Source organism: Mytilus edulis, chromosome 8 (genome assembly GCF_963676685.1).
Source record: "Mytilus edulis chromosome 8, xbMytEdul2.2, whole genome shotgun sequence".
Taxonomy (NCBI): Eukaryota; Metazoa; Mollusca; class Bivalvia; order Mytilida; family Mytilidae; genus Mytilus; species Mytilus edulis.
Genome location: NC_092351.1, coordinates 16,899,083 through 16,917,196, shown reverse-complemented (window position 1 = coordinate 16,917,196; position 18,114 = coordinate 16,899,083). Strand labels below are relative to the sequence as shown.

Below are 18,114 nucleotides of genomic sequence, written 5' to 3'. Positions count from 1 at the left end.
GCGTGACCGAACGACGCATGGATTAAACGAGTGCGCAGCACGAGTTTGATCCATAGCGGCGTTCGGTCACAAGTTGTCTTATTTTTGATATTCAAATACGGCGATTAGTTATTCTTTTTATTACATTGGCAAATGGCTTTTTTTTTATGAAATTAATGTAGAAAATGTAAGGAACTATATCTTTTTCCTACGCATTGACAATTTGTTTTGATCCGACGTTATCGACGTCTTGACAACGCCTATTGTTGTATAACGTCAGAGAGTGAAATAACCACGTTTATTTCACATGTGAAATTATCGGTTTTTATCTAACTGGGAAATCAATGTAATTCATTGCAACCAATGTAATAAACATGTTATAAACAAAGGGGGTAATATGTAGAGCACGATCTGCCTACCCTTTTAGGTCACATGAGATAACCCTTGGTCTTATAGGTGGGGTTCCTGTTGCCCAGTCTTTAATTTTTCTATATTGTGTTTTGTCGACTTAGTCGTTTTCTTGTCTTAGATTGGCGTTGCCGAGCTGTTCGTCATCGATTTTATATCATGAGTTTGATAATCCACCTCTCTTTTATCAGATTGATCACATATGATCATCACAAACAATCAATATCTTCAATGACTTAATCATGATTTCCTGATATTGACGATTTTTTCAAAGGATACAAATGAGAAATGCATTTCATAAGTTTTAATAAAATTTAATTCTCGAATAACAATAGATCATTCAATTAGCCAACCAGAGAATGTCCATCTCATATAGTTAGAATGAAGGGGTCCTTGGGGTACTGCCATGTTTGAGGTGCGAATAAAAACAATGTCATCTTTATTGAGCACCTTTATAACAAAACCAGTTGATGAATCGTCGTCGCCTGCAGTTTCCGTGTCAGCATGCAATGATCCATGAATCTGTCCGTTGATTACCAATTCTGTCCAGACTTCACCATTTCCACCTGACCCACCACCATGGACGAATATTGTCCATGTAAAAGCATAAACTCCGTCTTTAGGTGCACGAAAAGTTCCAGAATAAGTGTCATATCCGTTGCCGAGATTTGTCTCAATCTTGTCAAAGACTAGTAGAAGACGTCTTTGTCTTTCGTCTGGAAAATATTTAAGTTAGTTTCATAATTTCTTTTGTTACCTATTCTGAGATCGTACTCGGACTTCTTTTAAACTGATTTTTATACTGTGCGCATTGCTTTGTGATTGTTTATTCTACATTAGCTAAACGTAAATAGGATGGTTGAGTTCTCAAAAAATCATGTTTAAACATGAGGTTACGCTCACCACATTCTTGAGACTGTCCCAAGTCAGGAGCGTCTGGCCTTTGTTAGTCTTATATGGTTTTTTTTTTATAATTTTTGTTCCTTTATATATTTTGCAGTTCAGTGTGACGTCAATTTACACTGAAATAATACACATTTTGAGAACTCAACCATCCTCTTTACATTTAGCCAATGTAGAATAAACAATCACAGAGTCCGTTATATGAATGACTCAATTAATACTGAAAAAGCCAGTAACAAATTATTACAACGTGCATTATAAAAGCATTTGTCGCTGTTACCTGATAAATCTGATTTCAGCACACATTCTGTTTCAAGCCTTTCAACTTTATTTCCCAACTTTTGAATTTCTTTTAACAAGACTTGGATCACATCATCTTTTTCTGTCAAAGAAGAGCAGGCTCCAGTCAAAAGTACGATCGCAGCAAATAGTTTAAATAGTCTTATTTCCATATTCTTAAAATCTAAATTGACAATGTAGTATCGTGACAACAGTTTGCTGATAGGAGAACGCATTTCCGTAGATAGTTTAAGAGATAAATAATTGAGAGGCTCAAAGCAGTCACCTACATAGTTATTATATGAAACTGTTACTGGATTAAAAACGAAAGGTTCAAGATAATCAATGAACTATAAATACTTTGTTAATGAATACCTGTATTTGTCAAAATTTTTTATTTTTGTTCTTGTCTGAGGTACGACAAAAGTAAAAGAATGTGAGAGACATAGTGATTATAATTCGGCGGCGATGGAGGCAACGGACGAACATTTATGTACACATCATTATTTTTCAGGGGACGGAGTACGGGGCGCCGAATGGGACTCTTGTGGTTTTGTACAAAATTGAATTCTGTTATAACAAAATCATTTTTGTCTTACAAAACTATGTGATACAGACTTGTTTTATGAGAACTTCAATTTTGTGATGACAAAATTCATTTTGTAGACAAAATTCCTTTTTGTCATGACAAAATTCCTTTTTGTCATGACAAAATTCATTTTTGTCATGACAAAAGTCAATTTTGTCAAAAAGGTATGCAAATATAAACTTATTTGCATACAAAATTGACTTTTGTCACCTGATATTGAAATTAAAACACAAAAGTCAATTGTGTGAGACAAGATTCAATTTTGTGAGACAAAATTGACTTTTGTGAGACAATTTTGTCTCACTAAAGTCAATTTTGTCTCACAAAAGTCAATTTTGTGACGACAAAATTCAATTTTGTCAATTTTGTCAATTTTGTGAGACGAAATTCTATTTTGTCAATTTTGCCTCACAGAAGTCAATTTTGTCTCACAAAAGTAAATTTTGTCTCACAAAAGTCAATTTTGTCTCACAAAAGTCAATTTTGTCTCACAAAAGACAATTTTGTGTCACAAAAGTCGATTTTGTAAGCAAATTAGTTCACAGAATCCAAACTAAACTTATTTTGCATACAAAAATAGACTTTTGTCAACTGAAAGGAATATGACAGTTCTTGTCCATTCGTTTTTGATGCGTTTTGTTGTTTGGTTTTGCCTTGAGATTGTGGACTTTCCTGAGTTCGGTACTTTTGAGATCTTACTTTTTGTATGACAAAATTTAAATTTGTAGTATGCTACAAATTTTGTTAAACTGAAATCATTTTTGTTGAACAAATCTCACTTTTGTCCGTACAAAATTGAATTTCGAGTACAAAAACACAAAAGTCCCATTCGACGCCCCGTACGGAGGACCTGGATGATGCATACCATGTATTCATCTCCTTCTTCTATCTATACAAACGCATTGTGTTATGATATTTTCGTCTGTCATATCACCTCATTTTCATTCCTCAGAGGCTACTAAAAACTGATATTTATTTTCATGCAATTTTCTCACTCGTTATAAGTGCAAATGAGTGATCAAGTTTTAAATTTCGTGGTCAAGCTTAAGTCTGTATGTTTGGTGTATGGAATGATTGTAATGTGTACATGTCTGCCTGGCAGGTACCATCTGGCCATGTCCTTATTTTCACAGGTTTTCACGGTATTGTCTGTTTCTCAGGTATTAACGCATCAGGTCAAATATATTTTGGTATATAAAACGATAGTATAGTACATTATAAATGTCTGTCTGACATTGACCTCAATTTCATGGTTTAAAAGTCTAAATTAATTTTCATGGTTAAATTTATCAGACGCTATGAGCAAAATATTAACTATATGTTATGTATGTTGTGTTGTATGAAAGGATTTTGAATTGTACAAGATGGTTTTATTACTAAAAAGAGACATCTCTCTATAAGAGACAAAATGACCCCGAAGTATATATCACTGTACGGCCTTCAATAATAAGTAAAAATGATACCACATAGTCAGCTGTAAATGACCCTGAAATGATAAATGTAAAACAATGCAGTCGTAAATACGAACGGCATGATGCATATACAAAATAACGAGAGAAAATAAAATACGATATACAGCAAAAAACGACAACCACAAAAACAGGTTGGACGGGATTAAACTAGTTTGAAGGCGCGCTAACCAGATTATGGGTCAGCGGTGTAACAGTATGTACAACATAATAACAAACTATAAAAATCAGTTGAAAATGGCTTAACTCATTAGATCGTCACAAAGCAGAAATACATCTAACAAAAACACAGAGTGTAAGTGTCAGGGTACCTATAGATCTCATAAAAAACCACTAAGTACATATCTGAAAGTACTGGCATTGTTCATCTGACAATTAATGACATCATGTTTATGATTCATTTATATTGGTGAAGTCTATTTCTCAGATGCTTAAAGTATTACATTAACCATATTTGGTTAATGGAATGATTTCAAAGTATACATTTCTGTTTGGCTGGCAAAATTTAATCTGAATAAATAAAGGCAACAGTAGTATACCGCTGTTCAAAACTCATAAATCTATGGACAAAAAACAAAATCGGGGTAACAAACTGAGGGAAACGCATTAAATATTAGAGAAGAACAACGACACAACATTAAAATGTAACACACACAGCAACGGACTAAGCATTTGACAACATCCGATGAGAATAACCAATATAACATCAAAACCAAATACATGAATTTGGGATAGAAAAGTACCGTGACACGTTATCTCTTTTACATGGATCATTGAAGATGTTAAATTCATGTTATGTTATACTTACTTTATAACATTTTCCACTCTAATACTTTCAAAATGATTTCAGTTATAATCAGTAACTGTAAAGCATGCAAGACATTTCTGAGTGTACACACTTGAATTAATGCGATACAGATCTGTACAGTGGTACACGAATAATCAGTCTCTATATATCGTGTATCATCAAGTCTCTGGTGAATAAGAATTAATATTTGAATTTTTGTCCTGCCTTCTTTTTTAAGGTCGTCTTTGCTTATCTTCGATGTCGGTTAGAATGTTCAGTTATGATCTTTAATAGCACTGTATGAGGATCATTTCTTTTAAGTTTTGTTGCACTTGATGCACTGTAATATGTTTTTTTTTCTGCATCTAACCCCATTGGGTGGTGAGTGTAGTAACAACGTGATAGAAACAGCTGGTACAATTTGAAATTAGACACCTTCAGAATGATTGTGTATATAATTATATATATATTATATAAGACTCAGTTTTATTTCTGACAAAATGAAAAAAAACATACAGATGGGCCGAACACCGTCCGATAAATAGTCTCATTCCCATATCAAAATAATCAGAATTCAGAATTTAGTATCGTGACAAAATTTTACTGATAGGATAACGCATTTCCGTATCTATAATACTAAAATTACGAGGTCCAATTTGTCAGTCGTCATCACGTAAAAAAGACGAATCACAGAATTCAACTTTATATATAACTAATATAGTACAAAGGTGTAGATTAAAAATTACACCACTCCAGGCCCTTTTGTTTTCCACGTAATTAATATTGCCAATAATTAAGAAGTTCCGGGTCGAGTCCGCTACCGATACCAATAGTATATTCACCTGTTACCTATTACCTTATCTGTACGTTCCACATCTGACAGGCGCACCACCAAACGTTGTATTCAGCCTCAGGACTAATATGCTATATACACGGGTCATAACCACAGGGTTGACACTACTAAATTGTCAAATTGTTACCTATTGTAGTATTTTAATCAGTAAGACTTTCTACATGTTCTAAGATAACAATACGAATACTAAAAATCTGGACTAAAAATAAGGCGTATAGGTACAGTTTTCAATTTGTTGGTGGCAGGGGCGGATCCAGCCATTTTAAAAAGGGGGTCCCCATTCAAATGTATTGATCATCTAAAAAAAAGGGGGGGTTCCAACCCAAGGAACCCCCCCTCTGGATCCGCGCCTGGGTGGGCATGACGTAAAACAGCAAAGCAAAGAATTCAACTTTATTTATAACTTATATAGGACAATGCTGTTGATTAAAAAATACTCCATTCCAGGACCTTTTGTTTTCAAAATAATTAATATTACCAATAACTGATAAGTTACAGTTCAACGGGTTCAAACAGAAAGACTTGAAAGCAGAGAAAAATTGTGTATCTTATAATCGACATGACTTTATCAGATGACAATACTAATACTCAAATAAGGCTTGCGCATAGTTGTATACTTCAATCAGTCACGGACCCGTGATATCACGGGTGTGTTCTAGTATAGTTTATGAGATAAACAAATGAGAGACTCAAAGTAATCGCCTACATATATAGCTTTTATATGTAACTTTAACTGGATTAGAAACAAAAGGTTGAAAATAATCAATGAACAATAAATAATTTGTTAATGAATACCTGTATTTGTCAGATTTTCGTTTTTGTCTGTGTAATAAATAGGTGAAGTCTATTTCTAAGATGCTCAAAGTATTACATTAAATGTAAACGGGATGATTTTAAAGTAAACATTTCTGTTTGGCAGGCAAAATTTAATCTGGACATTACCTCTTTTACATGGATTATTGTTAAATTCATGTTATGTAATACTTACTGTATAACATTTTCCACTCTAATACTTTCAAAATGATTTCAGTAATAATCAGTAACTGTAAATAAAGGCAACAGTAGTATACCGCTGTTCAAAACTCGTAAATCTATGGACAAAAAACAAAATCGGGGTAACAAACTAAAACTGAGAGAAACGCATTAAATATAAGAGGAGAACATCGACACAACATTAAAATGTAACACACACAGAAACGGACTAATCAGTAGACAAAATCCGATGAGAATAACAAATATAACACCAAAACCAAATACATGAATTTGGGATAGAAAAGTACCGTGACACGTCTTATAGTAATGTGAATTCACACTCAAATGTAGGCGAAAGTAAACGACACAACGGAAACACAACGTTAACATGTAACACACACAGAAACGAACTATAATATTACAATGGCCATATTCCTGACTTGGCACAGGACATTTTTAAAGAAAAAAATGGTGGGTTGAACCTGGTTTTGTGGCATGACAAACTTCGCACTTTAATGGCAATGTTAAATATAACATAACAATGACAACATAATATTACATGACTACAATACAAATAAATAGGAGAACATATTAGACAAAGAAACACATGAATAATAGCTAACAAAAGGCATCAGGTTTAAAATTCAATACGCCAGAAACGCGCCTCATCCACACAAGTCTCACCAGTGACGCCCAGATATAAAAGTTCGAAAGTCAAAAAAAGTACAAAGTTGTACAGCACTGAGGATCAAAGTTCAAAAAGGATGTGCCAAACACGGCTAATGTTTTCTGCTTGGGATAAGAACATCCTTATTATATAGAACAACTTATGATATTGCAAACATAACATTTTATCAAATGAATATAAAAGATATACATGTACATAATAAAACTTACAGCATACAAGACATTTCCGAGTGTACCCTCTTGAATTAATATGACACAGATCTGGTACACAAATAATCAGTCTCTATCGTGTATCATCAAGTCTCTGGTGAATAAGAATTAATATTTGAATTTTTGTCCTGCCTTCTTTTTTAAGGTCGTCTGCATGTGCTTATCTTCGATGTTGGTTAGAATGTTCAATTATGATCTTTAATAGCACTGTATGAGGATCATTTCTTTCAGGTTTTGTTGCACTTGATGCACTGTAATATGTTTTTTGTATTCTGCATCTAACCCCATTGGGTGGTGAGTGTAGTAACAACATGACAGAAACAGCCGATAATATTGAAATTACACACCTTCAGAATGATTGTGTGTATTTTTATTATATAAGATTTGTTTTTTTATTACTGACAAAATGATGATGATTAGAGCCTTTTTTGGTTTTGATGTTATATTTGTTATTCTCATCGGCTTTTGTCAAATGCTTAGTCCGTTTCAGTGTGTGTTACATTTTAATTTTGTGTCGTTGTTCTTCTCTTATATTTGATGCGTTTCCCTCAGTTTTAGTTTGTTACCCCGATTTTGTTTTTTGTCCATCGATTTACGAGTTTTGAACAGCGATATACTACTGTTGCCTTTATTTATTATGCTAATGTTTTTGAACTAGATAACCCTATATAGCTTTTGACAAAGAATATAATAGATAATATTTTCTTACCAAAAAAAAAAAGCTTTGGATTTTGCAAGATTAGTCATATATTTCTGGATTAACACCTCAAAAATTACTATTTGTTTTATCTTAAGTGTATTTTTGAAGACCATGCTTTCCTTTTTATATCAATTATAACCACATACAAGAAAGCGATGATGCCTACATTTGAAAACAAAGCCTGCCGAAATGTAGACTTTTTAACCTTAATAGTTCATTCGTGTACAATTAAAAATCTATGAAATGGAACTTTTCGTTTTAATTGGTCCAGTTTTCCCTTTTCGTTTAATAACCATGTAAAATACATGATGGTAAGATGTTTGTATGCTTTAGATAATCATACAAAGTATTCTCAGATCTTCTCGAAATATTTCCTTATATGAGATTACAATCTGACCCCATATACTAAATACTACATATTATGTATATATATATGTCACATTACCGATAAGAATTTTTGTACTACGTCACTTTTCAGGATGTTTGTTTGTAACTTATTAATTGTGACCATATTTCTTGTTTCTTCTGGCTCTTCGGAAACTGACACTGACACAAACATCGCATTTTTAATGAAGGAAGTTCAAATGCTGAAATACAAACTTGACAATGAGTGTGTTTTAAAATCTGAATATGACGGTAAGAAATCTGCATTTTCTAAATTTTAACACTAAATAACTGATATTCTAAAATATGGAATAGCTACATGTACAATTAAAAGAGGCGAAAACGAAATAAACCAAATTGAAGGGATATGCACGAGCGTCTGCTTTCGTTTGAGAAAATAAGAGAACATATAAGTAAACAAATTATTTCCAAACACAAGCGATTAACATTTGGTAATGGTCAGCAGAATTGTTTTCAAATTGACTCAACTTTTATTGGCGTGGAAATAATATAAGCTTTAACACAATTACAATATAAGACCTTGGAATAATTTAATTCACACAACATACATCTATTTAATAACGCTTGACTAGTATAGACAGAAACTGCTTTTGAGCAGTGATAGTATATAAAAGCAGCGATCGATACCGACCAAAAGATAATAATTACGAAAATAAGATCAGCTTGAACTCTAAATTGTCTCTGGAACAAAATTTATAATTGAAGCTTTTGACCTTATGTTAAGAAAAACAAAGAGTAAAACATTTGAGAACATAATAACCAGAAAAGTTTATTCTGAATAAATGAAGAAAAAGGAGAAATTTTTTGAATGTCAAAGAAATATCGGCTTCTACGTGTATAAAGTAATGCTTAATACATAGGAGTAATCAAAGCCAAATATATAAGTTATGTTAATTATTAAAAACTTTTGACTTTGTTCAGGTGTCGTTTCGAAAAGACTTCTCTTGCCAGAAACCCCTTCTCACCAGCCTGTAGCATTTTCTGCTTTCGTGACAGATTTAGACGATGGTCCAACAATAGATAAACATAGGGAGATTGTGTTCAATAAAATAGAGACAAACGTTGGGAACGCATACGACAGTTTTACGGGAACATTTCGTGCACCTCAAGCTGGCATTTATGCGTTTTCTTGGACAATATATGTCCGTGGAGGAGGTTCAGTTGCAACTGAAGGCGAAATCTTGACTGAACTTATTGTTAACGGACATGTTCATGGAAACTTACATGCTGATACAGAGACAATTGCAGATGATGATTCCGCTACAGGTTTTGTAATCAAGACTCTGTCGAAAGACGACGTAGTATTTATTCGTTCTGGAAATTCATTTGTTCCACAAGGTGTTTTGCACGGACATATGAGATGGACATTTTCGGGATGGCTTATTGATTAAAATGCAATATTATCTCTGTTCTTTTGCATTAAGAATTACATTTTGAGCCGATTTACTGATCATAATGTACTGTACTTCATCTAAATGTATAACTTTAAAGATATCATTTAAAAAAGTACTAATACTCGCGCTATATAACTTCATGAACAAATCTTCTAAATACAGGCAAAAAACAAGTTCGGGTTACAAACTAAAACTGAGGAAAACGTATCAAGTATAAGAGAACTACGACACAACAGAAACACAACACCGAAATGTAACACACACAGAAACGAACTATAATGTAACAATGGCCATTTTCCTGACTTGTTACAGGGCTTTAAACGACCACACACGCACACACACACACACACACACACACACACAATATATAATGCTAAAAGTGGTGCGCAAATAATGGGTTTTTTTATTTCTATATGTTCGAGAACTTTAAATTGAATTCGACAATCAAAAATCAATTTGAGTATTTATTATACAATATATATTATGTTTTAAAAGTAACTCATAGACGATATCAGGCTCATAATTTAAAATGTCAAACGCGCGTTTATTCTACTTAAGGCTTATTAGTGGCGTTATAATCAAATCAGTTTAGAGATTCAAATAATAACGATATTGAAGAATATTTTAATCAAAGGCTATCGAGATTGAGTGATTTATTGTAGTGCTTTATACAATCTTAAGCACTGTTCGTTATATCGAGGCGGCCAGTTTTACCTGAAAAGCAAACCGGAGTATCAACAATGAACCACAAACCTTCGGCAGTAAAACTGACAATAACGACAATATAACGGAGTCACACGCACCTGGCACGATCAGTGGGAATCGATTGCGCAATCTTATATCATTGTTGACAGGAAAGTAATTACTGTAAACTTACTACTTTCACCGCTCGGTCACCTGGACCCAAACGACCACATACACACAAACAATATATATTAGGGATGTCAACGAGTACTCGAGTATTCGAGTATTATCGTTTAGTAGTACTGAGTTTCGATAAGCAAAATGATACTCGACTAATAGGTTTCCTGTTAGATGGTATACTATTGTGTTCCCTTTTTGTAAATGTTTTACTGAGCGAGTACTCGAGTATTGCTCGGTCAATTCAACGAGTAATCGATTAGTCAATGTTCACCGAGTTGACATCCTTAATATATATATATAATTCGTCTGAAACGGGATTCTGATATATCGTGGCACTTAATCGCCTTGAACTACTATGTCCAGCACGCTAGACCATTAGAACAACTAAGCTCGACTGGTCCAGCACGCTAGACCATTCGAACACCTAAGCTCGACAAAAATCAAGCTTTCGGTGACCGGGTGTCACCTTTCCTCGACAGTTTTTATCTACCGTTGTATCACCTTACATGATATATATATATAGTACGGCGATTCGTGAAAAATTGTGCACATCCTGCTTCAAGCTACAAAGTAAACACTACTGAAAAAAACGATATGGCATATATTTCAGTGAAGAGTCCTCAATCTGTATGCTCGATGTAGAGTTTGGGATAGATTGATTAAACAAAATAAACACATCAAAAGTACTAAAACATCGTTAGAATTACTAATATGACCGCCAATACACGTTTATTCACATTCACCCCCACAAGCACATAAAGTTGTGCCCAGGAGACTTGATTTCCCCCATCATGGCATCCTTTCTTACACCCATAATGTACAAGATCCTGACAAGATAAAGAGGCCTCACAAAGAGTTGTCCAAAAGGGTTTCCATGGATCATATTTGTCCCTTCGCCATTTATAAGCGTCTGAACCAGTTTGCATAGGCACCAATTTCAAGCTTGTTACTCATTCACACCCGCCATGGTATATTGCACGATTTACATGCTGAAAAGACTAGACCGAGTCGTGGGAAAAGCCTCAATCAGTCTTCCTCTTCCATGATAATATGTTTTCTTGCTTCGTTAACCCCATCTGATAAGTTTGTTCGATCTTATAGTAAAACCACGTATCGTTCTATCAACGACAGTATCAAATGCATATCTGGTGATGTTGGCTGATCAATCATCATTCTATAGTAAATGCTCATCTTCAAGCGCCATCCATGACTTCAACGCAGTCTTTTTTTCCTTTTCCAGCAAACGTGTAATCGCTCAATGCCTAGTGCATTTGAAAGGTCATGGATATATATATTTATATTCTAATTCGCCAACTCAAACGAATATAAATTATTTAATAAATAAAACAACACATAAATAGGATAAGTGTGCCTACAGCTGTATCAGCCTTTAATATTAACTTTACATTCAATATGATTCTCAAACTAAAGTCCTTCACTTTAAATTCAGGCACACTACCAATCCAATCATACAATAGCACAGTAATATACAGTAACACAATCAAAAACTATCTACAAAAGAGGAAGAATTCATATTAATATAATGTAATATATGCATATACTCCCATTTACGATAACCATCTCATAAAGGGGTGGGTGGGGGGGGGGGGGGGGGGGTAAACATAATAACGAATGCTGCTACGTTGAACTATAGGCAAACTTCGAATAACTTAATTTTCTTAAACTAACCCCTTAAGTAATACTCAATCATGCTTTTCACGAAAATCATGAGGGCATATACCCGTAAAACCGGCAATACGGGTATATGCCATCCAATCAAGTTGAACGTAAACACACACCATGTGCTTGATATAAACACACACACGTGTTTATAGTAAACAATCACTTGACCGTTACAACGTCATGTGACTAAATACCTTTAATAAATATATATATTTCCACTCCCAAACGCAAGCCAAAGTTCGTTTTCCACTATGTCACATTGAATAGCGAAACAACACTGACAGAAATATCATTATCGACTGTTCGAATCATGATTCATTTAAGTCTGTAGTTCACTGCATCAGACACATGCATCATGATTCTAGTATCAGCCTCTTCCTGTGACCATGGTGCTTAAAATCATCATGTGGTGGATGACATAGAACATTTTGAGCATTTGTTGCTACAACTACCTTTTTCTCAATTTTTATTGAGCAAGCTGCTGTGAAAACTAAAAAGTTCTTTCTTATTGTCGTCAACTCTCAGATGACTTTGCCAATTTTGAGGATTTTTTTTTACCCTGGATTCGTCTGTGTATTCTTTTCCCCTAGCTCTTGCTTCTCGAGGCAGCCTTCAAACTATTGTCTATGTGCACACCAGAGACTACATTCACTGTTGTTACAGTTTCAAGGTGTTTCCTAACGAATATGCTGATTTGGTATTATGTCATTACCTTAAGAAACACCTTGAAACTGCAGCAAGAGTGGATAAAGTCTTGGCTGCGTATGGTAGTTGTAGCAACAAATGCCTAGGATGTTATATCTTATACACCATAATGATGTTTCAAGTTTAGTAACATGTTCACATGAAGAGGCTGACACTAGAATCATGGTGCATGTGTCTGATGCAGTGAAACACGAACTTAAACGAGTCATGATTTGAACAGTCATAACTATTTCGCTATTCCGTGATATAAGCGTAGACGAACTATGGCTTGTTTTGGGGAGGCTAAAAAGCTGTGGATAATTATCTATCCATGACCTTTCAAATCTACTAGGCAATGAGTGATCACACACATACATACTGTGATCCATGTCTTTACCGGTTATGATACGGTTTTCTGTTTGCTTGAAAAGGAAAAAGACTGCGTGGGAGACATTGATAGCATTTTAAGATGTGACTTTAACATTGAAAATTATGATTGATTAGCCTAAATCACCGTGGTTTTACTGTAAGATCGCACAAAATTATAAGATTGGGTTAACGAAGGAATAAAATAACAATCTGTGCAAAAAGGGAAGGCTAATTGAATCTATTCCTTCAAATTGGTCTTGTCTTTTCCATCATATAAAACGCACAATAAACTGTCTAAGGCGGGTGTTTATTGGGACAAGATTGGAATTGGATCTTATGCTACCCAATCCAAGCGCTAATGAATTGCGAAGGGACAAAGAGGATCCATTGGAACCTTTAAAATAAACTCTATTTAAACATTTACAACGTAATAGAGAATTAGTGGTTTTGAGGATAACTTAAAAGCAAACGTTTGGTGGCCAGCACAACAAACATTTTTGTTTTACAATTTTGAAAAAAGTTGAATATTAAAATAAAAAGTGATATTTCTATGTCCGCTATATTACCGGAAGTAGGGGTTTTAAAGACATATGTCCCATAAAGAAGCACCAAAGTAAGGTTCCTGCACAATATAATGAAGTACGTTAAAACACATTTCAATTGACCTCAATAAAAATAAGCTTATTTTAGTACAAAGTCCGCCATATTGAATTTTACAGGAAGAAGGGTTTCTGAAGACTTATCTAAATAATATATGCAGAAAAGTACATAGCAAAAGTTTGTACCAGATATTATGATAGTAGCATGATAACTACATCTTTTCACATACTAGCCTTCGAAGTTTGGCTGATTTAAGTATGATGTCCGCCATTTTGGATTTTACTGGAAGTGAGACTTTTTTTCAAATGCCTCTCTATTTGAATTAAAAGAGTAATAGTTGAGGAAGGTCTATGCCAAATTTCATGCTTGTAGCAAGATGTGCACAATTCGTCTAAAATATGCTTGTAGCCGCTGCACTACTATTGTGACATTAAGATTAAGTGAGGGTTCGTTTGGCGAATGAAGCATGCATAATGGAGAACGTCAACCCGTTTAGTTCTAGATGCAGGCAATGTTTACGTGTCTTTATTTGGATAGTGTAGATTGATTTCCAGCCTTAAAATCGCTGAACTAACTGAAGAAACCTCACCTTCTGAAACAGGAAAATAAACAACGAAAACCGACCCCGGCGTCTTACATTTTATTACAGAGTTTCCTAATATCAAGAGGAGAACTATAATTGCTTTTCATATTTGATATATTCAAAGTCAATTTTCTATGGTAATATTTGCAATATTATGAGATAATTCTTGTTATTTAAAGCACATCTGTCATCACGGTTGCGGTATAGCCCAATAAATAGCCGATGAATTTACAGGTCAGACGACATGACTTTATGGTTAAAAGTGACATAAAGATCGTTATGAATTAAGCCATTTAGTTTCAATTTACCCGGATAGTTTTTCATATATCCTAAATGAAGTTATCCACTTTTTTTTTTATTATCAACGTAGGATTCATTTATGAAACAAAACTTTTGGTTCTCACAATATTCTTAAATTTTAAGTTTACTTTTATTTTAGAAATGCAAGAACTATGCTTATTGAGTGTCATCAATACATTTGAAACTGAAATTAAAAAATTTGTCAAGATGATTTTCTTTAAATAAAGGCAACAGTAGTATACCGCTGTTCAAAACTCACAAATCCAGGGACAAAAAACAAAATCGGGGTAACAAACTAAAACCGAGGGAAACTATTAAATATAAGAGGAGAACAACGACATAACACCGAAACGTAACACACACAGAAACGGACCAAGCATCAGACAAAACACCACGAGAATAACAAATATAACATGAAAACCAAATACATGAATTTGGGATAGACAAGTACCGTGCCACGTCTGATCTCAATATCTCAAAAATAAGAAAAAACACAAACGACTCAACGTTAAAATGCAACACACACAGAAACAGACAATAATATAACAATGGCCATCTTCCATTGTCAACTTACGTCAGTTGGAACCTGGTTTGGATCTTTAAGTCTTAGAATGTAATCTGCTTCATATGAGTAGACAAAACAAGTCGGCCAGTAATAGTGAACAATGCATATACATCAGTTAGAACAACGACTGTTTGTTGAAATATCTGTTAATCTAAATCAACAAATATACAAAAACTCTTCTTCAACATTCAGTTTTTCCTTTTGTAAAAGGAGTTGATTGTCTTTCTTTCAGAACTTGGTTTTTTATTTACGTCTTAAGCTTATTCGACAATTAATAACTTAAACCATTACTCGCTTTTTAAAAATATCAAAAGAATCCTTGATTTTATATTTTTAAACAAACATCTTGAACAAAGATAAATTCACGATGTCACTTATTTCAATTTCAAAACACTGGTTGACTCTTTTTTCTCTTCATTTCTTGTTCGTCCACTCAACTTTTAATCGCAAATAAGTATCGCTGTATATCATAAATAATTTGGTTCATAGTTTTGTAAAGAAATCGGTCCGTTATTTTTTCGTGTTTGTCATGTCGCGGCCTTTGAAGTTTGCTATGAGGTGTTGATTTTGCTTATTGATAAATGTCGTACGTTGACCTATAGCTGCTTACTTTTACGTCAGTTGGAACCTGGTTTGGATCTGTCTGATTGGCAAGCATACCACAACTTCATTTTTTTGTGTTCAGTTATGTCTGTATGACAAAAAAAGGTTTTACAATTAAATGTTCGTTTGGACGAATAAAAATACAGTTTATTCGATTAATGTGCTACCGGACTGTGACAGTTCTTAACTGGTCCTCCGGCTTCTGAATGTATAAGTTATAACTTATGACTGTATGAGCATAACATTATTGTTATCGATAGCTGATAAGAAAAACCCCAGTTTTCCTTTTCTTTTTAAGTTTTTCCTTACTGTGTATGTACCTATTTGTGTCATGGATAGATACCCCATGTCCTTCCTTTGTTTTTCTATTAAACGTGCATGATTCAGTCCTATTAGCACGATAAATATTGAGTGCGTCCACATTGTTACAGTTTTTCCTCTTTTGTATAGTTAAAAAAAATGTTATCACTGTAAAAATCATGCTCTAGCCAAAGGAGTAGGTTCAGTAAGACCCCTTTTTGGCCCCAAAATATATCAGTTTTACAGAATTGTTATTATGTAAATTTTAGCTAAGTATTGGAAAGTAGAATACTTCTGCTGCACAAACATGGTCAATTTGACAATACAATGCACACATATCGGGTACTATAGCATCATTAAGTCATGCTAAATTACTGAAATCTTCACAATTTTAAATTTTAGACGGTTTTCGTTCTTAGTATTCAAATGTAAGTTGTATTTGATGATAATACATAACATATATAAAAGTTGAGGGTGAACACGGATGCGGCTACTTTCATTTTTGACAAAACTATCTAAAAAGTGACATATAATGGCATATTTGATAGATTTTCCATATTTAAGCTTGAATATGGGCGTCTGAAATGTCTAAATCAGTTTAAATCTTTCACAAAAACTAATTGAATCGACTGAAGTAGACACTTAAGTGTTTAAAAAGTGTAAAAAAATCTTTGATCAGATGAACCTGAAATTTGAGACCAAAATGGGCTCTTACCAGACCTATTTCTTTAAATAAGTAACAACTAATTTTATTTTGTACTATATAGATATGTTTATTGATAGCACTATGTTGCACAAATAGTACTTTCACAAATGGAGGAATAAAGGTATGTTATCTACATTGTAAGTATTAATTAAATTATTATTATAAGCAAATAAATACTTTTTCATTCATTATGTTATTTAATATTTATCCATTTATTATGGAATCCAATGTATTTGAAGGATTACTAAAACAATAGCTGTAATACAAGCAGTACTAGTATACAAATATATTTACTATACTATATATAAAAATATTAATTTTCGCGAACCATTTAGGTCACGGAAATTCCAAAATATGGCATCAGTAAGGAGAGTTGTATAAACAATGTAAATACACAGAACCCCATCCAAACTTGCTTTAGCTAATAGTATTCATCTTTTTCTATTTTATATGTACTAACAACATTCCATTTTTCTATAATTTCGATTAAAAAATTCCAAAATCTGAGTTCAAATAGGTCGAATGCCCCAAATAAACGTTGTCTGATTGGTTGAAGTACTGTGGCGTCGATGATAAGCATAGAAAGCCTCGATGTAAAGCACACGCTTCACAGGAATAAGGAGAGTTTTACAAATAATGTGAATACACAGATCCTCCATCCTATTTATGTTTTGCTGAAAATGTTGCAGTGTTCATCATTTCTGTTTTGATTCTGCTAACAACATTCCATTTTTTCTATAATTCCGATTTAAAGATGTGGAAACCCGTAATAAAAATAGATGGCCTAAATGATTTAAAAGCAACGCAAAACATTCCGTTAATACGACCCTGAGTTCAACCGGGGTTAATAAACGATTCACAAAGATCTCTTTGCGCTCAAATATAATTCTTAGTGAAGTATACGGGTAAATTCGTTTACGGAAATTTATACACACTTTATCATTAATATATTACCAGGCTTTTGCATATTCACGTTTTTTTTTTGTTCAACTTTAGTCAAATTCAATTCTATACATTTTTTTTTACGTAAAGCAATAGGAGTAAGAATATTATTTCGCGCCAATTTAACCAGCATCACCACCATCATCAAAATTGTTTACCGTTATCTTTGTGAAATTTCAGTTATATAGTTTATTAATTAGAGAAATTTTGGTAAGTATTACTTATTAATGTTAAGGTTCTACTGATGTGCTTCTCTAGACCTTTTTGACTGTCAGTTTTA

The 18,114-nt window shown here is 33.5% G+C and overlaps 1 long non-coding RNA gene across 1 annotated transcript; it reads left to right on the top strand.

Annotated features, from left to right (window-relative positions):
- The first annotated feature begins 8,298 nt into the window (after positions 1–8,298).
- On the top strand, positions 8,299–9,650 carry LOC139486918 (uncharacterized). The gene is made up of 2 exons (XR_011655681.1): positions 8,299–8,472; positions 9,163–9,650. It is a non-coding gene; the product is annotated as an uncharacterized lncRNA (long non-coding RNA).
- Positions 9,651–18,114: the final 8,464 nt, after the last annotated feature.